General features: G+C 42.7%; 1 protein-coding gene and 1 long non-coding RNA gene across 2 annotated transcripts in view; one reads left to right on the top strand and one right to left on the bottom strand.

The window, feature by feature from the left end:
- The window catches only part of LOC111868775 (histone demethylase UTY), a gene marked incomplete at its 5' end in the record, with an annotated part of 179,904 nt that overhangs the window by 96,460 nt on the left and 60,378 nt on the right, over positions 1-23,066 (top strand).
- LOC117282653 lies at positions 8,406-12,369 on the bottom strand. Its single transcript, XR_004513478.1, has 2 exons — positions 12,110-12,369; positions 8,406-9,106 (listed from the first exon to the last, which is right to left on the bottom strand). It is a non-coding gene; the product is annotated as an uncharacterized LOC117282653 (long non-coding RNA).

The following is a 23,066-nucleotide window of genomic DNA, read 5'->3' as shown; positions in this document are numbered from 1 at the left end:
GCCGTTCTGTTTTAAGTCATGGAAATTAATTTCCGACACCATTCACGAAAAGTCTCAGATATGCGGTGTCACAGAAGCACCATCAGACAGGTTCATCGTGACAGTCGTAGTTTCATTTTTAAAGTTTTTCCACAGTCAGGTCGACGCGTACCAGTTACGGTGCCAGTATAGCACGGAAAGGAAACGTAAAGCATATAATCAAGCTATTTTGTGTACTCCCCTCCATCCCAGATTGAAAACTAAATGAATTTCTTGACTAGTTGAAGACTGTTCAGCTTTACNACAGTCAGGTCGACGCGTACCAGTTACGGTGCCAGTATAGCACGGAGAGGAAACGTAAAGCATATAATCAAGCTATTTTGTGTGCTCCCCTCCATTCCAGATTGAAAAATAGATGAGGAATTTCTTGACTAGTTGAAGAATGTTCAGCTTTAGGAGAGGAACTCTGCTTCATGTATTTACTTAAGATTCATACCGTTTTAATAAGAGCCCGACTCTGGTCACTGCCATGAGACCGATGAATTTCATTGTTATATCCTTACCATGTGCATCGTGGGTATTCCAGGTGTTCGGATAAAAAATTGTGTACGCATTTTATTTCTCTTATCCGTGCTGTATGCCCCGTCCATTTAATTGTCCTTGAGTTTATCATCCCAGTAATATTGTCACGAATTCGGGGTTAGCGTGACTAATAATAATGGTTCTGGATTTGACGATTGGATTTGTTGGCACTTCTTTACAATTACAATCAATTATAACAGCTGACAGATTGAACTCCTTCTGAATAACGTTTGTCTGACGAACCTCGGACTGATCTCTACTGCTCTCGAATTCACGAATGCTCTGCCTTTTATAACTGCCACACAGCCGGGAAACAAGACACCATGTGTAACAGTTCCTACGTTCTTTTGTGTTCTTACGGGAGTACCTTCGTTACCATTCATAGCGGAAACAAGTGTTTACCTAGCCGTTGCTTAGCAAAAGTGTCCCGCTTCTGCTGTTCCTGCTTTTGGGCAGTGTGTACCTAGCCGTTTCCTAGAAAATGTCTTATTCTATAACATTCTGCAGTAAAGAGTACAGATTATGAAGCTCGTCATTATGCATTGTTATCCATTCTCCATTTTCTTCCCTCTCGGAGTCTAGTACGCTATTCAGCACCCTGTTCTGAAACAACCCGAGTTTGTTCTGTTGCGGTGAGAGGGCGAGAGTCATACAAGACATAAGATAGAATTGTAGTTTTGTGTATTATAGTTTTATCATTTTCAGATCTCAAGACTGGAAGGCAGAAAGTTGAGAACTGAATGGCAACAAGCATTTCCCGAATACAGCCTGCAATGGCCTACCTTCTCGAATTAGTTGCATTTCCCCCACACCAGGTGCAGTACCACGGGAAAGTGGGTCTCAGGTGGATTGTGGTACCGGTGCCGTTTCTTCGTAACGGACCGGATGGTGAACGCACGCTATGCCCACCACCTGTAATTACACCGCAAGGTGTGTCTTTCAACTATCGCGACTTGATGCAGATGGCGTGCGCGGGACGCCGGTGCGACACCTGCTTTGTTGTCTTTAGAATGTTTTAAACAGTAATACTTCCATTTCAAATTACGTTCTAAATAATGGTATGTATTGCTTGTAGTTTCATTCCGGGTCACGTTCTAATAACAGTCGTGCCTATACGTACGTGCTCCTGCCAGACTGTGGCCCACTGCAGCCTCCGTTCCCCTCTCATGGGTCCAGATACGTTCCTCAGCACCCCGTTCTTAATACACTCCTTTTGGGGCGAGGGACCCAAGTTTCACCTCCATACAAACCAACATTTAAAATTCATGAAATTTATGTTGTAGTGGTTACGTTTTTTGATCGTAAATGGGGAGACAGTATGCTGAACTGAGTAGTACCGTAGTGAGTCTTCCCCGAATTATCTATCCTTGTTCTTTATTGTACAAGTGATGTGAGTAGTTCGGGTCAGCCACGTAAATTGTTGGTTAAACTACAAAAAAAAAATAATGCAGTTAAAGTTGTGTTTTACGAACTGTCGATACTGAAATCCATTAGCAATTAAAAATAGGTCAGAAGTAACAGAATGAAATTACACATCTGCTTTGAGCTTGTACCTCGAACTTAAACGACTTGATGTGTTCCCGAGAACTGTTCTGTAAGTCGAATTCATTGTAAGATGAGCATATAAGGTAACTTCTCTGGAGCTGAAGGTTCCGTTTTTCAATGTTAACCCTCTATTGTGCTATAATTATATTGTCTTTGTTATACAGTCAACAAAGGGACATAAGGTGGCTTAGTGTTAAACGTTTAAACTATAGAATATTAAAAAACAGTGAATATTTTACCGCGGACTGTTACGATTCGAGCTAAGGTTCGGCCACACAGAGCGCTACGTACGCTATGTTCGCTATACGAACAGAAAAATATCTCCCTTTATGGCCAATGTGACTGGCCACACAGACTTCCGTACCCTATGTACGCTATGTTCCGTATGTTACCTGCGTCGCAGAGTGTACACAGCGTACGTAGCGTACGTTGCGAACATAGCGTAGCGCTCTGTGTGGACGAACCTCTACAGGAGCATTGTAACATAGCGTAAGCCCGACAATTCGGAGTGTAAGTGTATTGGGTATTAATTTGTTGTGATCTTAAGTCCGAAAATTCCCGAGTCGTGAAGTCGTAGGCGGAGGTACAGCTGTGATTACCATAGCATTCGTTCCCGACCTAGGGGTCCGTGAACGGTTTTCTGTATTTGAAATGGCTCTCATGGAAAATTAATTCCTGGTACTCATTTCTGTTAGAGGCTGAGTAAACCCCAGGGCCTAGTGCGGCTGGAAGGATTAGGTCAACTGAAAAAATCCAATGACCAACCTTACCGCCATCTTTGAGCCGATTGTCTAGATAATGTGGGACCCTCAACGTCTCACAACCCTATGGGCCTTCACGGCCTGTTACAGGGATAGCTTTACTTTAATTTACTTTACTGTTAAGTACTTGCGGAATTCGAAGAACAGTTTTAAGCAGTTCTCACACTGGTGCTAATAAAAAGTGACAAAGAGGTCCATTTAGTACCGACGGACTGGAAAGGATTTAAGTTGGATTTAACTGCAAGTGAATAAAATAGCGCGCTGTGTTGAGATCAAGTTTCATTGTTTTTCTCCTTTGCATTACACAGAAAGTAAATTCACAAGTTAATTAATCACTGCTGATAATTCAAAACGGCGGGGATTTATAACTATAGGTCTGAATAAACAGTAACTCTTCAGTGCTGCTGCGTACACTGAAAGATTGTGTTGCAGAGTACGGTCTTCTGGGTTGTAATGCCGTCTACTTCGGAGAAAGCCCGACGTTTCGGAGAGTCGTAAGTAAGAGTAAGCCAAGCAAGAGAGCACAAGCAGGTGCCAAGCTGTCTCCGAACTGCACGACGTTGCAACCCAGGAGACCGCACTCTTCATAGTTACAGCTTTGAGAATCCGATTTTAGCGTAGATTGGCATATAATAATCAGTCAGCACTATAAGTCGTTTTAATTTAACCTGAAAGGAAGAGGCCAGACGAGGGCATCGGCTAACCTGCCCAGGTTTAGTTTTTTATTTGGCTTCTTGGGGTTGGAGTGAGACTGAGTCCACTTTGTAAGTCGACCACTAATTTGCCTATTGTACAAGCCCCTGATGATATATGATGATGAATGCGGAGCAGTGGGTGGAATGAGAATTGGCGGGGGAAACCGAAGTACTCGGAGAAAACCTGCCCCAATGCCAATTTGTCCACCACAAATCCCACATAACCTGACCTGGGCTCGAACCCAAGCCGGCAATAAACCGCCTGAGTTATGGCACGGCCTTTCCTTACTGGGTTCTTTCGTGGTTTTCCTCAGTCCCTGCGGGTAAATGCCGTAATAGTACCTCTGTTAGGCCATCACCAACTCCTTCGAAATCCTTTCCTGTTCATCAGTCCCACCTTTCGACGATAGTTCGTAGTTACTGTAGGCGCCGTAAAACATGTTAACGTTCATCTTTAAGTAGTACGGTTCAAGGGCGATTGCTGTTATGAACACGGCAGTGAAACAGTTATATAATGCGGGTAATTTCGTGACTGGCAGAGAGACTTAGGTTCTCTAGGAGTACTTCATGGAGTTTGACATAATCAACTCCGTGGCTTTAGTCCGCAAGCGAAATATACCGAGCGACCGCCGATTGTCGGCGAAGTTAGCGCCAACTTTAGCGGATAGAGGGTGTCGCGTGGTCAGTACAACGAATACCCACAGCCGTTAAATTCGGATTTCTAGACCGGAGCCGCTAATTCCTTGAAATAGCTACTCAGTTATCCTCATGAGGCTGAGTGGACCCCGTTCCATACCCACTACTTCTCAGAAAATATGTTAGCGTCAGGAATGGAACCCGGGACCTTTGGATTTGTAGCCAGGAACTCTGACCACTAGACCACAAACATGGAGTTTGACATGCTTATATTAATTAATTTGTAGATTGTAGTATAAAATGAGGCAGAATACCGGTCGTTGAAAAACTTACCAGCTTTCCTAACTGCCCCGTGAGTCACTGATGTAAATATTGTCATGAAGCGGCCCAAAACTCCGAGTGCATTCTCAGCCTGTTTTTATCTTCCCCGACCAAACCAAAAACTTCCATTTGGAGTGCGAACTCAGATCAATCTAGGCTGCACTGTCACTGACAATGGCAGGCGGACTTTCCAAAGTTGAAATAATTCTCTCAGTCACCCATTCTTCAAAGTTATCAGAATTAATTTGCCCGTTGTAACCGCCGGTTGCTTTATCTGCTCTGCACACTAACACAGAGCCCTTGAACAAAAGCCATTAGACCGGCCCAGATGAACGTCAGTGAGGCTATTAGACGCATTCGCAAGTGTAATTCCTACACCTTCATTACTCTGCCAGCAGTTCATGAACTTCAAATTGGCATTCGCCCACGTCTCGTGCAGGTACAAAATTAGCGTCCCGTCTCCGTGCATTTTCTTGCTTGTCGTAGGAATACACAGAACCAGTTTAGAATAATTTTTTTCTTGACCTACACCTTTTCCACTTGATACTCATTTCTTTCTATATTCGTCGTAAGTATATAACTCTCCAATCAAAATCAGCCCTTTTCCTTAACACGGATAAACTTCCTACAGGCCGGTACTATCTTCCGTCCTAAATAAAAATCAGTAATATCATTACCGTCGAGCAAAGTCTTCTATCTCGGCATTCCGTACATTTTGACGTTTTCCTTGGTAACCCACCGTACGCAACACAATTATGTATTACTCATCCGTTGTATTGTGTTTGACGATGCATTGCAGCATTTTGCAGCCCTTTCTCTTGACTTTTGCAACGAGAACACTAAAATATTTATCTCTTTGCTGTGAATTGTTAGTGCACGCTTCCTTTGTGCTGACTCACAGTTACTTAGCAATGAAGCAGGCACAAAAGAAGACTCACTAGTTACATGCATAAACATGCAACACATGAGTTTATGTTTGTGAGACAGTAGTTTTACTATATTGCGCATGTGCAGTCACTCTCCCTTCTGCCCACATGCATTCCACGCCACCTTTTGGTGCCCCTGTAAATGTTAGATGGGAGGTTGTTTGTAAAACACCATGTGAAGAGTTCTCTTCTGGGATATAGCATTGTATAGTCCGGTAAGAGACAGTAGGGTGTTATACCTTTATAACTACCCCTGTGAGAATCTGAAATCCTACACCGTGTAGAGGTTTGCCAAATTGGAGTCTAGTTACGTCAAGCGGAATTGTAAAGACCCCGTTGGGATTGTTGTGTAGTAGGTTATGGAGTGCTGCAGTGATATGCAGTCCCTCACTCGCTAACGAAGAAATAAATTTAAAGTAGTCTAGGGGTAACGTTCCCACCTCATGACTCAAGATACGCGGGTTCAAACCCGGCGGAGGTCGTGGAATTTTTAAGGGCGGAAAAAATCAGGGAACAAGTCCTCCGGGAGGGACTTCAAGCCGTGGGTCCCGTGTCGTATATTTACGGCACGTAAAAGATCCTCGTGTCTCTAGGAGATCTCAGCAAAATTAGGCAAAAAGTTTCCCGCCCAAGTAGTTTCGAATGCCTCTGGTAGATGGAGGAAGTATCTGGTACCGAGGGCCGACCTCGTTGGCTGAACGGGGCTGATAGCACTCACCAGTATCGGTAGGGTATGGCGACTGGTAGAATATCAAAGGGGGACGTACAATAGACTAGCAGTCGCGGTGCATGGGGAAACCCACCCCCTCAAATAATAATAATAATATATAAATGTATGAATATAAACATTTACGATTGAAACACGAAATTACTGTCATAAACTGGGGCAAATACTTTGTGAACGGGCATTCACAATATTCAGTGTTTCTTTATTGAAGTAAGATGAGGTCAGCTGGCAGCACTGACATTAACATATGTTAACAGTTCTTCTTCGTTTGTTTCTAGATTTACGTGTATTTTTGCTGTTTTATCTTAAGGTGGGGTAACATCCTTCTGATAATCGGGATGTTGACTTTGAGGACTGTACGTTTCCGAATTGTGATGTTGGCTCAAAAGGAGGTTTTTACATATTTCTGCTCGTTTCACAGCGGCATGGTTACGAATGCAATATTAGAAGAGATTTCTGTTTTGATAGAAATAGCCATTTATTGTCATTTAGTAAAATAAAGAAAATTAACGTGGAAAGGACGTATAAAAGTGATTTGGCAGTTTTCTGCACGGTTAATGATTAATAATATCTTAGCGCATGACAGTTTATCATTGAGTTTTTAAGAAATATGTTGTCTTCTAGTATAGCTGCAATAAGGAAAAGAAAGTTGTTCATGAAAATTGCAAGAGACTGCAGCATGAAGAAAGAATACGAAATACAGCCTGCATCGTAATTTGAGGGACATACAGCGCCAGATAAGAAGGAGCAAAATAACCCAGCATTAACACCATCTTGCCCAGCAGCAAGTTTATTCACGAGTTGAACCATATAATTAGACTCGCAATGCGTGCTAAGTACATGGTTTCTGAAATGTTAGCAAAAAAGATAGAACCTTTCCGTAGAGGAGTAAAAGGATGCTTGTCAGTTCCAGAGGTTGCATTTCCTGACAAAAAAAAAAGTGGTTTTGTTAGGATTCACCGTTAAGAAAGATTTAAAAATTAAAGTCACCAATATTGTCAGTTTTCTATAGTATCGGGAGAAGGTACTGACATGAGCAACAAAGTGCATCTTGCTGTTTTTGTTAGGGACCAGATATCTATGAAGACGGTAGGAAGGTGCTGGAAAGTCTGAATACCCCATGTAGAAAGGAACTGGACTGTTGACAGATAAGAGGGCAAAGTATTCAACCGTTGCCTATCATCAGTGACATAAAGAATACAGTCGATTGCGATTTGATACGAGGGGGTACCCAAAAGAAATNCTCTTTCATTCGAGGAAAAAAAAAAAAAAGTCGCACGGGGCAAGGTCGGGTGATTATGGAGGGTGAGGAACAGGGGTCATACCATTTTTGGTCAAGAATTGTCGTACAGACAGGGCTGTGTGAGCAGGGGCATTGTCATGATGGAAAAACCAGTCACCCGACTGCTCCAAGTCACTCCCGACAGCTCCACAATTTCTTCAGTGGTCCGTCGTCGATTTCTTTGATGATTTCACGAATTTTTTCAACATTTTCATGTGTTCGGGCCGTGGAAGGACGACCAGAACGAGGTTTGTCATCAACTGACATTTCACAATTTTTGAAACGGGAAAACCAATCAAACACTGGAGTTTTCCCCATAGCATAGTCCTTGTACGCCGTTTTTAACATTTCAAGAGTTTCTGTTCCACTTTTCCCGAGCAAAAAGCAGAATTTCACTGCCACATGCTGTTCACGAAAATCAGCCATTGCAAAAACGACGTTCACACAAAACAGTTGTCACTATAAACTCTGCCGAAACTAGTCCTTACCTTCTGAAGCAACGGTAGTCGGCTTATCGACTCAGGAATGTTAGCTCTATGCGCTCACAGCGGCAAAACGCGGTACTACAAAAGCTCTGCCCACAAAAAAATTAGTTCGGTTTCTTTTGGGTACCCCATCGTAATGTCATTGCTTGACGCTCCAAGACAATCTATGCGCGACGTCGCCAAGAATGCAGAATGCTTTTACAGTGGCTTCAAAACTCATATTCAGTTTACAGTTTTCTTGTGTGATATATTTTCTGTCGTATACGAAAATTCGTTGATTGAGTCGTGGTCAGATTCGCAAACGCGTCTGAGACTTATTTCGGGAAATAAAGGGACAAATAAGGTAGGTACACAACAATATTCTGTATTTAGAAACAAAGTAGACACTATTGTATCAATATTTGTCTTTTTTAGACAATACTGTATACTTTGTTTTTAAATACAGAATATTGTTGTGTAGACTGCATACTTTTATATACATTTATATACCTTATTTATAACACACAACAGGATGCATACTACAAAGAAAATAAAGGGACACCCCATCCTCAGCTTTGTTATTGCAACTGGTTGTGCAACTTCGCGTTTTGCATTGTCATTACCCAACCGGGTTTCGAGAGGAAGCTTTCATGGTTGAACAGTAACTGCGATCTGACAGTATGAAACACTTCCCAATTCTGAGAACGGAAAAAAATTAACTCATGCTATGAAATTCGCGGAACTTCAGCCTGCATCTTTAATAAGATTTCTTCTCCCATTTCCAAGATATGCGCAAGTGTGAGGCCAGAATAAACATTTTCATTGCTATTTGATGTTGAGAGTTTCCAGCAGAATTTCAAATGGAAATGATGAATTTGCAGAGTGAGATGGAGCCGAGAAATGCGTTTCTGACCTTCATAAACTCATTTAACTTGTTGATAAGTTTTAGATGCTTAGTGACCACTCACGGCGAAGGACAAGCCTTTCCGGAAGCACACGTGTACGTGAACAGCAGCTCCTTTCAAAATTGCAAGTGGCCAGGAATAAATGTGGAATTGAGTTGACGGTGAAATATTGGAGAGGTGCTCCGAGTTGCTACTTCTCACGTTCGTCCAGATAATAGAAACTTGGTGGTGAAGAAACATTGACAAGCTTCTCACTGACTTTCTTCTGTCCTTCGAAACAGTACTGAAAAAAATTAGACTCGTATTAATATTTTAAATTACATTAATACTATTATTTTTGTAACTAGAATGCTTAATGAAATTTTTTAATGAGAAAGCGTGACTTTCATTGTTATCAGTTGGTTTGCAGTCGATACAGGATTTTGAGGTTTTTAAATTGACGCTATGCCAAGAAATGTTGCTCGTTAAGCAGTACATTCTGTCCAGTGGTGTTTTGTTAGGTAATTGTATAGGATATTCAGCAAAATTGTTACGGATCACAGTAATCAGTTTTCTGTTTCCATCTCCTCTCAAAATCTTACACATTTTTACGCAATCAGAATCATTTTAAAATAAGTTGACATGAAAAATCGAGTGAAATTAAAGTAAATATGTGGTCCTTAAAGAAGTAGGCTTTATAATCGGTAAGATTAGCTAAACATCAAAATGGGCGGTTAACGTTATGCACACCTCTCATATCAAATTTTACCAAATATGAATAACGGTTTATGATATGTAGGATAGAGTTGATATATTGCCTTACGTAAAGTAGGTTTTATTTTCAGTCCATACGGATGAAAATCAGGCTAACCCAGCAGCGTTTAGTGAATGTGTCCATTGTCGAATTGAAATTACGTCTGTCCAGTGGTGTAGGTGCAGTTACTAGTGCCGTCATTAGGCATAACCTCCACTTGAAGGCGTTCATTTTTTTACTTCATAAAATCGCCTAATATGAACCAAATATGCTGGACATTTCCTTGCAATGACACAAATCCAGGAAGAACTGCTACAAAATAACGAAAATGTGGTACGGATTAGATTCTGCTGAACAGAGCAGTAAATACTTGGTCTTAAAACTGAAACTCAGGTTTAACAGCAGCAGTAAAAATTAAAAATTCACTTAGTGGGGTTTGGAGACCAGCTGGGTCCACTTGGCACTTCGGCCACTGATTGGCCTATTGTACCTGCCCCGGGTGGTGAAGAATTTTGGTGGAACGAAGATTGGCAGGGGAAGCCAAAGTACTCAGAGAAAATCCGCCCTAGCGCCACTGTCCACCACAAATGCCACTTGACCAGACCCGGGCCGCCGAGGTGGGAAGTCATCGACTAACCGCTTGAGCTATAGTGCGGCCTTTAATAGCAGCAGTAACTTTTATTTCCTACGAAGGAACACAGTTTTGTCAATTCTGCTAAGAGACATCAAATTTTTGTTAGTAAGAACTGTGCGTTAACGGATTTCCTGTTTTTACCATAACAAACATTCCAATTACTTGTCCAGCATCCCAGTTTCCCACCGTAACCCGGCGAGTCATCGACCGTTTCCACGGCTTTAGTCTCCTTAGATTTTTCGTACTCAAACCCCAACTTTGCATGCACATAGAAAGGTTGGAATAGATACCATTTAGTATAACTTCACTTTTAACTAGAGATTCATTATCATGGTCCATAAATAGTGCCAGATATTTTCTAAAATATATACAAATTTCCCGCATCATAGTAAAGGTAAAGTTTCCCCCTGCGCTTAACTAATTAAGAACTACGCCATGAAGGCGTATTGGGGAGTGGATGTATAGGTCCACATCTTCTTGACCTCGGCATTGGCCTGAGGTGAGTGGTGAGCTTCACGTCCCGGCCGCTTTACCCCCTGGGAAAGAGCCCCAGGTACGCATTGGGTAGGAGGTTGGGTGGACCCCAGTTTAGGAAACCGAGTCTTTCCCCCAGATTTCATATCTCATAGAGGATGTGAGTTTTGGTTTGGACATTACTTTGGCTGTGAAATTTTCTGAATGAATACGTATATTCAGTTTTTCGTATATCTCTGATTCACACCAGTTGTCAGCAGGAGTAACATATTTAAATGACCTGGGTTATCCTTAGGACCGCCTGTGTAGTCCAGTGGTCAGAGTTCCTAGGTTCGATTCCTGGCGCTACCAGATTTTCTGAGAAGTAGTGGATCTGGATTGGGGTCCACTCAGCCTCGTGAGGATAATTGAGGAGGTATTTCAAGGAAATAGCGGCTCCGGTCTAGAAAACTGAGATTAACGGCCGTGCAGATCCATTGCGCTGACCACGCGACACCCTCTATACGTAAAAGTTGTTACTAACTTCGCCAACAAGTGGCGGCCGCTCGGTCGGTATATTTCGCTTGCGGACTACAGGCCACGGAGTTTGTTTTGGGGTTGTCCTTAGAGGTTTCTGTTTTCCATTCTTCCACAGTTGCAATAATGTTCAAATTATATATGTATGAAGACTTTTTCGTGTGGGTCAACCTACAACTTCATTTAAGAATGTTGTACCTTAAGTGATCTATAATACATTCTGTAGAACACTCCTTTTGGAAAAAAGAATACCTAATCCATCACTTAACATTTTTCTAGAATTTTTCAGTTTCTCTCCGTCCCAGACATTCAGTTTGTCGCTTATATGCAGCTGAAACTTTAACCAATGATTCTTAGATGCTTTCCTTCTGAATAAAAAGGAAGTCAGCGGAACTATACGTAAGTTGGAAGATACTATTAAAATACATAATTCTGTTTTACAGAGCAGTACCACTCAAGTCATTTACTTCCTCGTTTATAATCATGCTGTCACTTGACACCGTCATGTTGATAAAGCGGTTTTAAATAAACCAGGAGACGAAGCGAGCCAAAGTTTGGGAGTCACCGTCGTGCCACATAGACTTCATATCAGAATACAGGGACATTTTGCGTCTTTGTGTCCTTCAGAAGTAGTTACAGTACTGAAATGGATCATAAGCGATCCTTTGTTTTGGCCGTCAGTTGTAAGGCATGTGAGGGAGGAAGCTGTGTTGCAGATCGCTTACAACGAAAGCCCACACGGCACAGGAGAACACCCTCCGCTCTTTCGGCGCCAACATAACAATTAAGAAATTCCATCGTTTGGGGCAGACGGAGTCATGCGATTGGGTAAAATATGACTTCAATATAACTGGTATCAACAAACTGAAAAATCCTTTGTTCTTCGACCAAGAGAAACGTCCCTAGAAGACAACCCGTTTAACTTGTACCTTTACACCTGTTTCTGTTGGTGAACCGGAGCCTGTTCTGTCACTGCATCCTGTAGCTCTCATATGGTGGAATGGAGCATGGCCACGGAAATTAAACGACGCCCTCATTGTACACAGTCACACGTTCTGCACTCGATAAAGTACTGCAAATATTACAGCGGTGCACAAACACAAAAGTCTGCACTGTTTCTAAGTTATAATGTCACGTGTAGTAGTGACTAGTGGACGGGGTTTGGATCGGTGAATCGATTTATTGGATATTCACCAGTCGTAACTACAATTAATTATAAAACTCTCAGGATTACGGTAATTATAACACATAAATAAAGTCTTCTATGTCTGCTTGCACTGGTCGTTGCTAGATAACAGATTTCAAAGATGGCTAAGCCTTGACTGTGTTTTTACTATTCGTTTCCTGGAAACAACAGTTTCACCGAATTACACACTCAGATATTACGCTTAAAGTCCTGTCAGCCGTCCTCTTGCGACTAACTCTTTTCTTCACAGCCTCCCGTACAGAACTGAACTCTCAGCTCCTTTCCATGACGGCTTCGTGCCCTTGATTCACGGCTTCTCAGCTACGACTAGCTACGACTCACTCCTCGGTTATTGTAGAACCACTTGTCATTTTTCGGCACGGATCACATAGAAAACACCTTCGTCTGTTGTATTACAATGCGGTTGCCCAGCAACAAATTACAACGATGTATTCCCTATTGTCTGCGAGAATATTTACGGAGTAGTTGCCTAGCAGTGATGATGTTCCTCTGTAGTTATAGAAACGGACCATATGTCACAATATTTAATATAGGCAAGTGTCGAATTTGTTGCGTAATTTTTAACTTCCTATACAGTCGGTACCGGAGGCTCTGTAGGAGGGGAATCGGCTGGGGCGTGAAGCTAACCACTCACTTCCAGTTAGTGCCGAGGCAAAGAAATCGTTGATGTGTACATCCACTCCCCCATACGCTCTCATGGCGTAGTGCTTAATTAGTTAAGCGCAGGGACAACTTTCCTTACCCTATATTGATTATTCAGTATTCGTTGACTAGCAGTTTCTGGGATGAAAACGTGGATAGACTGATGTATCTACTTTTACTAGCGTTGCACATTTCTTTTCAATATTGTTGACCGTGCTGGACTACCATGTGTGTTGCCGTCCTTGATGTCTCACCAGTGCTGAGACTAACGAACAGAACTGTGATTGTTTTTGTTTCACTTTATGTCTCTCTTATTGTCTAGTCTTATCTAGTCTAGTCTTATTGTCTATTGTCTAGTGTCAGATGGTGGGATTGGTCAATAATGAATTGGAAGGGATTTGGAGTGAAGCAACCATGGTATATAAGATTTGAGGCTTTCACGGCGGTGACTATGAAGAAAGCAGTCTTCTGGGATTTGGCACCGTGTATATGTGGTGTTAACCGACGTTTCGGAGGAACGTATCGCCTCCATTTTCAGGGTAGACTGGCAGTCTGCTTTTACCGGTTCTCACGGTCTCTTCGCGTGCAGATTTCTTATATTTTTTCTTCTACCCTGAAGATGGAGGCTATACGTTCCTCCGAAACGTCGGTTAACACCACATATACACGGTGCCAAATCCTAGAAGACAGCTTTCTTCAACCATGGTATAGTTGAAATACTATTAATAATTTTCGTAGACTGAAGGAACTTGTAAATGCCCAGAATTTGGGCGAAATTAATCGGTATTCTATTTTGATTTTGTTTGATTGGGTTGGACCGTAATGTAATGAAAGTAATTCATTCCCATTTATTATTACGATCCGCATATTTGGATTATTCGGGTTATTTGAATTAATGAATATTTCATTGCATTATCTCTGCACGGAAGTAATGTAATCTTACGGACCTTTGGAATTCTTCCAGAAATACTCTGGTTCCCACATGGTTGGACTTTGACTCAATAGCCCATTCATTACCTTCACAACACGGCGTCTTCAGAATACAGCTGAAGTCAGAGATAGGGGCAACCGTGCGCGAGTGTATAGTTTTAGCGTAGTCGACTAGCAGCTTTGGGAGGCAGCCTGAGGGGTGAGGGAGTTTTGTGCAGATGAACTACTGACTAATTAGAGATTTGTATCAACGTTGTACGTTATAGGACGACTTCATGTTGAAAGAGGGACGCGAGGCACATGCAAGCGTCTCGAAGACTGGTATTTTAGAACTCATAGAAGAGGATGTGTTTCTCGACAACACACACATAATCTGCAACTTTTTTCAAAGTTTGAATTTAAATTTATATAAAATATATCTGCTTCTGATATAGAAACTAAATCAGCATTTTGCCACACTCACAGTGATAATCGCACGAGTGAAACATTGTGTTACCATATTGAGTATATTGTCTGATTTAAAAATGAAACAAATGGTTACTATCGTGATTGCTACGTGTCACTCCGAACCCTGAGTAACCAATTGTTTTGTCCAAATTACCTGTCGTTATTACCAATTTGCTGATCACAGTGCCCCTACGGTCTTAAAGCAAGAAATGTCTGGTCTCCCTCGAACACTGGGATCGTGGGTTGGAATCCCCCACTCAAGGCAGGACTGTCTGTTCGCGTTTATTCTGTGTTTGTGATAGGTAAGCGGCCTTGCGATGGGCTGATCCCGCGTTCAAGGAGTCATACCGGCTGGCCAAGATAGAGAACCTGAAGTGAAACAAGCGTTTCACGGACACCATATGCTCCAAGTAGGAGCAACAGAAAGAGAAGAATTGCTAGTTTATGTACGCCTCTGTGTGGCCTAATTGATATTCCTGGCCTGGCTATAAAACCGACGTAAAACCTCACTCGGGATAGCTTTGTACCTGGGCCAAGGTTCGAACCTAGCAGGCACCTCACTAATGCAAGTCTACGGTGTCACCGTGACACCGACCTTTTCGGTATATTGATATTGACCGAAGTGTAATACGTACTTCCTAAGAAGGAATAAGCCTTGAATTGGGTTAGGAATGGTGGAGCTATTTGTTCACTCCCCCGTATGTGTTCATGGCGTAGTGCTTAAGTGATCAAACACAGGGAACACCTCACTTTACATTTGTAGGTCTGTGTAAGAAACTAAAGCGTATTACTGCCGGCAGTGTAAAACGAGGAGAGTATGACTACGTAGCGGTGATAATAAAGGGAAGTAACGCCCTTCGTGCCCAAGGTCTGTTTTTAAAGGGAGGGCGGACTATGCTTTGTCCGTACGTAGAGTGCATGCGTTCTGTTTGAAGAAACATGCACTCTAGAAGTTGGTTACTTGTATGTTTTATCCTTGAATTTAAGAGTCATCTGAACGATGTGTCACGTATTGCACCACGACGTTGTGACGCATGTGCAGTGTCAGCATTTTCAGGGAATTCCCCCTTGGCAAGAATTCGGACGGCTGGCAAAAACTGGATTTTGTTTTTGCTGCCAGGTGCACTTTGGCATGCGATAACATTTTTGTCCTATGGATACGGGGCGTGGAGGTTTAGAATTCGTGGTTTCTCACCTCCAAGTCCCAACATGAGTTTCCTGAGCACAAAAGCGACTGTAGTGACTGGATTTTCCCTCTGCATCCCCTCCTCATCATTCCGGTTTCCTCATTTTCTGTAGTGCCAGGGGTCTTTTACTTTGGAGTAAAAATGAGCGGAGCTTGAAGCTGACCTCTCACTTCTGTTTGTTGGTGACATCTAGAATACATGCCCTATTGCTCGTACACCCTTTTGCGCCTTTATGTTGTGATTTGACGCATGCCTGTATCAGAACAAAGGGGCCATTAATATTTCTCTGTTTTGGTTTTGTACTCCCCCCCATGATTTGCACAGATGAACTTAACGCGAAGCGGCAGAGTCCATTCTCCTTGATCGCAGAAAGTATTGAAAGTGTTTCCATGAAATTTGATAAGAGGTTGGCTACGTTGGGAGGCCGGGAGGGAATTTTATTTTGGTCCGTATGTCTGAACCCTACAGATTTAAGGTTATCACCGGTAGCGTAGTTGGTTGAGGCACTATGCTGTAAGCCGGAAGGTCGCGGGTTCAAGTCCCGATGAGGCCATTGAATTTTTTTCAGTTCACCTAAACCTTCCTGCCGCACTATGGCCCAGGGGTCGACTCAGCCTCTAACAGAAATGAGTACCAGGAATTAATTAAAGTAATTTTCCTGGGGAGTAAATCGCGGCCGGCGCGTAAGGCCATCTTTGAGCCGAGGGGTCGGAATTCGAGTCCTGGTAGAGTCAAGAATTTTGTCTTCTCCTTGTCGTCCAGACCGGCCCTGGGGTCCTGCTAGCCTCCTATCGAATGGGTAACGGGGTTCTTTCCTCGGGGGCTTGAAGCTGACCACTGACCTGCAGCTAGCGCCGGGGTCAAAAAAATGTGGATCTATACATTCTCCTGTGAACGGAGTTCATGGAGGTAGGCCTAGGCCCACTGGGGCTGTAGTGCCAAGGAAAAATTAAAAAAAAAATACACTCTCCTATACGCCTTCATGGCGTAGTGCTCAGTTAGGCACAGGGAGAACTTTACCTTAACTTACCCAGAATACCTCGCGGTCTCGGATTGCAAATTCAGATCCAGCAGATACCCGTGGTTGTGTGTGTCGGTAATACAGCAGGCACCAGTTGCGACCTCTTGAGCGTGGTAAAACTACGTAGGAGCAGGAAGCTCTGGCGCGAGGAAACCTGCCGCCAGTCACGTAGGCAGTGTGGGTTAGCTTGCCTATTGATTTCCACAAGTTTGCTTCCGGTCTTTCTTCTCGGATATAAGTCGGGAATTAGGAAGTTGTTTTAATTTTTGTAAATTATATACGAAATATCATTAAAATGATGTTAAAACCAGTTCCACGAAGTTTCGAAGAGGAAATTAGAAATGTACTTTAGTGACGTTTACCAGTTTTTCGTATTTGGCATAAAATACCTTTTAAAATATTACACATAACAGGGTACACAGCTGCACAGCCAGAAGTTGTTTTTGTTCTGTATCTTGAAACGTTAGGGCCTCTGTTATATGCGATTGAAGGCCAACAGAAATTACATTTTCGCACGTATTTATTGAGAACCCCTAATATAATATTTAACCGAAGTTCATTAACCTGTTGGAAGAGTGCATTCCTTCTAAATAATATATACAAATTCAGTTCTTCATACGTCTCTGCTACAAAGACTGTCATGTTAATTCTGCTTGGGCAAATTTCATATCACCGTGAGATTTGTATGAAACTCACAGATACACCCTGGGAAGTTTACAGAGTGTTAGCCTGTTACAGAAGGTGGCACATGTAGGAACCATTTGTCTTTAAGGGGTTAAGAAGTGTCTGAGAAGAAACATGCGTACAGACTGACAAGATCTTCCTCATATACTTTCTTTTTGTGCATTTGTGCCAGGAATGCATAGTAGTCAACTATCCACATAAGCTGTACATCGTCATATACTGTCAGATTTTTGTCTTCGGTTACTTGAAATTAACGGGTGTAGTGTGATGCAGTGTAATAGAATAATCGACCATCAGGCCAGTTAATGTAGTTTTCGGATTGTCAGCCAGAAAGCCTGTAAACTACACGCGATGAACGCAAATGTAATCTGTTGTTATTGTTTACGATGTAAGGACGTCTTTGCAGCGAGTTATATTTTTATTTTGCTGCACTGAACTTTAGTATGTGACGTCACTCACGACCTTGACCTGGATTCGTTCCAAGATTGTTTTTACTCCATTTATTCAGCAACATAGTGTATGGGATGTTATCATATCGTGCCGTGGGGCGTTTGCGTGACGTCATAAGGAAAAGCATATTAGCAACGGAAGTGCGTGTGTGGGAGAGTTCGTAACATGGGTTAACTGTTTCTAGGTTGAGATATCTTTCTTCCTGTTATTGTTTGAGGCCTAGGCCGTTGTACAGGATTGTCCAGCATTTTGTTTTGCGTTAGGAAAAGAGTCGCTAAGTGTTGTTAGCAGAAGCATAATGCTGAGGTCCTGTTTGTCCATATGCATGCATTAAGCTGCGTTCGCACGGTCCGGTATCAGTTCTCGGTGTCGGCCCGTGCTTTACTTTGTGCTCTACGATACCGTCAGCGTTTATGTTGGCAGGCCATTATAAAAACAGTGTGGGGCTCGTGGTGGCGTAGTTTTTTTTAATTCGCTTAATGGAGGATGGAGCCCGACTGGGTCCACTCGGCACGGCGGCCACTGATTTGCCTATTGTAGCCTGCCCCGGGTGATTATGATGATGGAGAATTTGGTGGAATGAAGATTGGCAGGGGAAACAGTAGCCAGTAATTTTCTGTATCCATCTAAGGACGCTTTTACAGTACAAAGACTATACAGAGTCTGATGATACGATGACTGATGATTTGGAAAGGATTTGGATGCGATCGTGACTAAGTCGAAATATCCAGCGGTAGTAATGGGGACAATGGAAATCAATGCACTAACTACAGTAACAGAAGTTACTCTTAATACTATTAACGTCATGAGTGATGTTTTGAACTATGAGCATTCAAAACGTTAAGGTGCAGAGAACGCATGTGAAAAATGACCAGTGTGGACTGCACCTCACCGATCCGGAAGAGGGGAATGGTTCATGAAAATAAGTGAGAAAGGCCGCATGGCGATAGAAGTGTCGAAAGGGACCCGTCATCACAGCAGCATCGTGGAACATTCTTTCCGTCTTTCTTTCTACCCTTCGGTTTATATCAGTCTAGTAGTCCCGAAAATATATATAACTTTAGATGGGGGATCACGTATTTCTTTCGATAAAGTAACATTCCAGGAATAATTAAAGCTGCGAATTACAAGGGGTATTCGGAAGTAACCATCCTTTATTTCAGGCAAATAATGTACGAGCGGGGTGAGCTCTCGCATGCGAAGTAGCGTCACGTGACTCATTTCCCTGTAAACCATCATATAATTGGTCACCTAATGTTCTTGTATCTACAGTGTGAGTTATTTTTCCTGCGATTTGGCACTAACTTCGTCGATAAGCGGCGGTCACTCGGTCGCTGTAGTTCGCTTGCAGACTAGAACCACGGAGTTTGTATTTTTTTTTTTGTTTGATAATCCCGCCAGCTGCGAAATTGCCGCAGTTATCCGCATTTTTCCCGCCGAAAACATGAGGGCTGCGGAAATCTATCGCGAATTATGAGCGGCGATTTACGGCCAAAATGTTATGAGTAAAGGAACTTTTACAAGACATTGGTGTAGAATGTTCAAAGATGGGCGAGCGAGCACATGTTCGCGATGAAGAGCTAAGTGCTTGGCAGGCAGTCTGTAGGGAGTGATGTTGTTCAAAGTGTTGACAAAAAAGAAAAAAAAATGAGAAAGACAGCGCTTCGCAATTTCAGAAGTTTCATGTGATTTGCCACAAATTTTACGCACTGTTCTGTACAAGATTATCGGAATTAGGCTAGGTTATCACATGTTTCGTGCAAGATGGTGTCCGGAAATGCTCACGGGTGCGCACATAACGCAGAGAATGGCTTCGACTTTGACTTTGACGGTGATATCAGATATACACTGTAGTTATAAAAGTCATACAGTTCTACATTTATAAATGCAAAGCTGTCATTTCATAAACGATAACTCCCTTATCTTGTTGGATTTGAAGTTCTGACGAAAAGAGAACGGCCTTCCGAGAAGCGACGGAGGCCAGGATAGAGACTGGACGGGAACAAATCGATGCCGAAGTTAAGACTGGACTAGAAATGAATGCCGCAGTGGCCGTAGCGGGCAACAAGAAGGCCCTAACGAAGAGACCGCAGTGTAGTCTGTTGGAGCTCTGGAGGACCGATCTGGGGACCAGCAACAAGCCGTGGGATACCGAAACCCACGGAAAAGGAGGATCAAGGACGATGTCGTACAAGGAACCCCGTATGGACTGACGCTTGGGAAGATACTATATCAGGCGCAGCGGAAATGCAATAATGGCATAAGGGACCGAGGCTTAAAACAGCAGCTGCGTCTGCGAAGCAAGGGAAATGTCGGCGAAGTCCTAAAACAGTCCGTAGGACTGGAGATCGCAAAAGGAATAGCCGGGTCTTTGTGAGGATTCGGAAAGCGAGTGTCAGGATTTTGTGGAGGAGCCGGCCACCGCCCAAGCGAAAGAATAGACTGCACACAGCTTAAGAGCCAGATATGTAAGAGCGCCGGCAACTGTCAGAAGTTACGAGCGCACCGACCGGATAAAAAAGAAATGGCGGTAAGCCTTAATGGAGGAGCAGTGTGGCATGCCTGCTGAAAGCCAGAATTGTAAAGTCAGTAACTACAGCAGTTGCTAGAAAATGGCTTTGCAAACACGCCCGTTGCTAGGTAGTGGTATAGTAGTCGTCACGTGATCGCCGCAACAGGCACGCATCCAACAGTGGAAGAGATGTTTTCTGTGCGGTCCTTCCCTAGCCGAGTCACGTGACAATACCTTTTTAGAGAACGAAAAGTGTACCATCACTCTTGGTTACCTTTTTCTTTAGTTTGAGAGAGGAAATTCTTCATACGATTTTTCCTGTAACATGCGGTTCATATTGTTCACAGGTGAGTTCATTATTGTGCGCCTGCCCTGCACCGCAGTGGTGTTGCAAGCGTCATTGTTTCCAAGAAATCGTGGTGTGTAATGTAGCAATTTCGAACCAAGAGAATTGTTCCACGAAACTAAAAACAATCGTGATAGTAGGCAGCGGTGATGTACAGAGTGGGCTGAGTGGGGTCGTGGATAGCAGTGGGCTTGTGTGCGCTGAATCTGACTGAAGGTTTGTCGCGACACATTCGACTGTGCCCTGAAGTGATATATCGACCCTTGTGTGCATGAGAGGAATATGAATAAGTGAAGTCGGGTCATCTTTTGAAGTGAGTACCAGCACTAGAGCATTATATTCATTTGTCCGTCTAGGATATCAGTTTGGAGGGTTATTTAAGAAAATCAGTGGACTGCTTATATTTTATCTGCTTTTCTGTAGATGTTATGGTCGCCACGATAGGGCCACATATTTCCAGTTTTTATGCTAGAGCTCGGCCACACTCGTTCCCAGGTTCTTTGGTCCGTGTTAATGAGTCTTATTGGTACCATCGTGGGACACAAGGTAGCGTAGTTGGTTGAGGCACTGTGCTACAAGCCGGAAGGTCGCGGGTTCGAGTCTTGATGAGGTTGAATTTTTTCAATTGACCTAATCCTTCCAGCCGCACTATAGCCCTGGGTTCAACTCAGCCTCTAACAGAAATGAGTACCAGGAATCACCCTGGAGGGTAAAGGGCTACCGGGGCGTAAGGCTGACAACATTACCGCCATCTGTGATCCGATTGTCTAGATAATGTTGGACCCTCAACGTCTCACAACCCTGTGGACCTCCACGGCCTTTTACAAGGATAGCTTTACTTTTTTTTTTTTTATCTGGTACCATCAGAATTATATGAATTCGGCAGCATGCCCTTTTGGTTGCTTGTAAAGCTCCAAATATCAAACTACTGCTATTTTTTCCCATTTATTATTTATCTACTGGTACCCGTCTGTTTTTTTTTTTTTTGATGTGGGCATTATTACACTTCTGTGTTAGTATCCAGCTGCTGTTTGAGGCTTGGCCATCATTAACACTCGTGTACTTGTACTTGCTGTTGTGTGATACATACCCTTTGTTTACAATACTCGTATCTCTGCTCCGCCTTTCCTGCTTGAGGCCAGGTAATTTGGTTATTTCTGCTCTAGGGAATCGTACCCAGATACAATTTAGAATTTTTATTCTTTTGCCCAGCTAATATAGTGTACAGCTTCTATTTGAGAACGGGTCACCGTGAGGCCTGGCCCATTATTTGCAGTATCTGTGACCCAGACTTGCAATTTGTGTGTTAATACGTGGCTGCCATTTCTGACAGGCCAACATTTGCAATCTTTATGTTTGTGCCGGCTGCTGATCGAGACTGGCCGCTTTTTGTGCTATATTGCTAGTCACAATCGAGAGCGGTTTGTAGCCCGTTTTAATGGACTTGGGAGGCATTTTGCGGGACCCATCACTTAAACCTGCTGTAGGACTTCTATTATAGTAGCTATCACCGATATATGTCGATCAGTGCATTCTTCAGTTTCATGTTAATGCAGCTGTACCTTTTAGAGTACATTTGCTGTTGCCTTTTATTACTTTAATAAAGAAAATATCTTTTATGGATTTCGAATTATTCACCGCATAGGTGAAAGTATACACCGCTACGAATGCGTGTTCTCTGCATTGTACCACCAACACCCAGGCTGCATTTTGTGAACTGGAGCTCCCAAGGTTCAAACTTTATTGTTTTCGAAAACCGCATCTCAACCAGTCCCATAAGTTTACGAGAACATTGTGCAAGGTTATGTGTCGTGTACGCGTGGCTATTTTGTGTTGCGGCAGAATCCTTGTTTTCGATTGTAACAAAGTACTTTGTTATTTAGCCACTTAATGCAATACAGGATTTTATTACACTCAGTAACATAAGGCAGCAATAAAACGTTGCGTGAAAGTGTTGTTGCAACGTAAACATTGTCAGACATTTGTTTAAAATCCATCTCATTTTCTTAAGTGGTTTCATGTTGTTGTTATTATTATTATTAGCCCGGACCAATTCTGTAAAAGACCTGGGAGTGTTTATTGATGCTAAGCTATATTTCCATGACCAGGTCAATTACATTTTCTCTCAATGTGCGAAACTATTGGGTCTAGTTCGTAACATTACCTACAATTTCTCTTCGCTAGACTGTATGTTCAGTTTGTACACTACGTTAGTTAGGTCTAAACTTGAATATGCGTCCGTAGTCTGGAATTCGATTACGTCAACTGATGCCAACAAGCTGGAACGCATCCAGCAGAGGTTTGCGGCCCTTTGTTTTAAACGTTTCTTTCCTAAAGTTCACTACAATTATTCTCTTGCTCTTGAGGAGTTAAAATTACATACTTTATGTACTAGGAGACATCGCCTTGATGCTCTCTTTCTTATTCAAGTTTATTTTGGCTCTAAATTCTGCCCTTCTG

The sequence above is a fragment of the Cryptotermes secundus genome, unplaced genomic scaffold (genome assembly GCF_002891405.2).
Source record: "Cryptotermes secundus unplaced genomic scaffold, Csec_1.0 scaffold174, whole genome shotgun sequence".
NCBI classification, from domain to species: domain Eukaryota; kingdom Metazoa; phylum Arthropoda; class Insecta; order Blattodea; family Kalotermitidae; genus Cryptotermes; species Cryptotermes secundus.
Note: the sequence above shows the minus strand (reverse complement) of the source record. Positions and strands in the feature narration are given on the sequence as shown.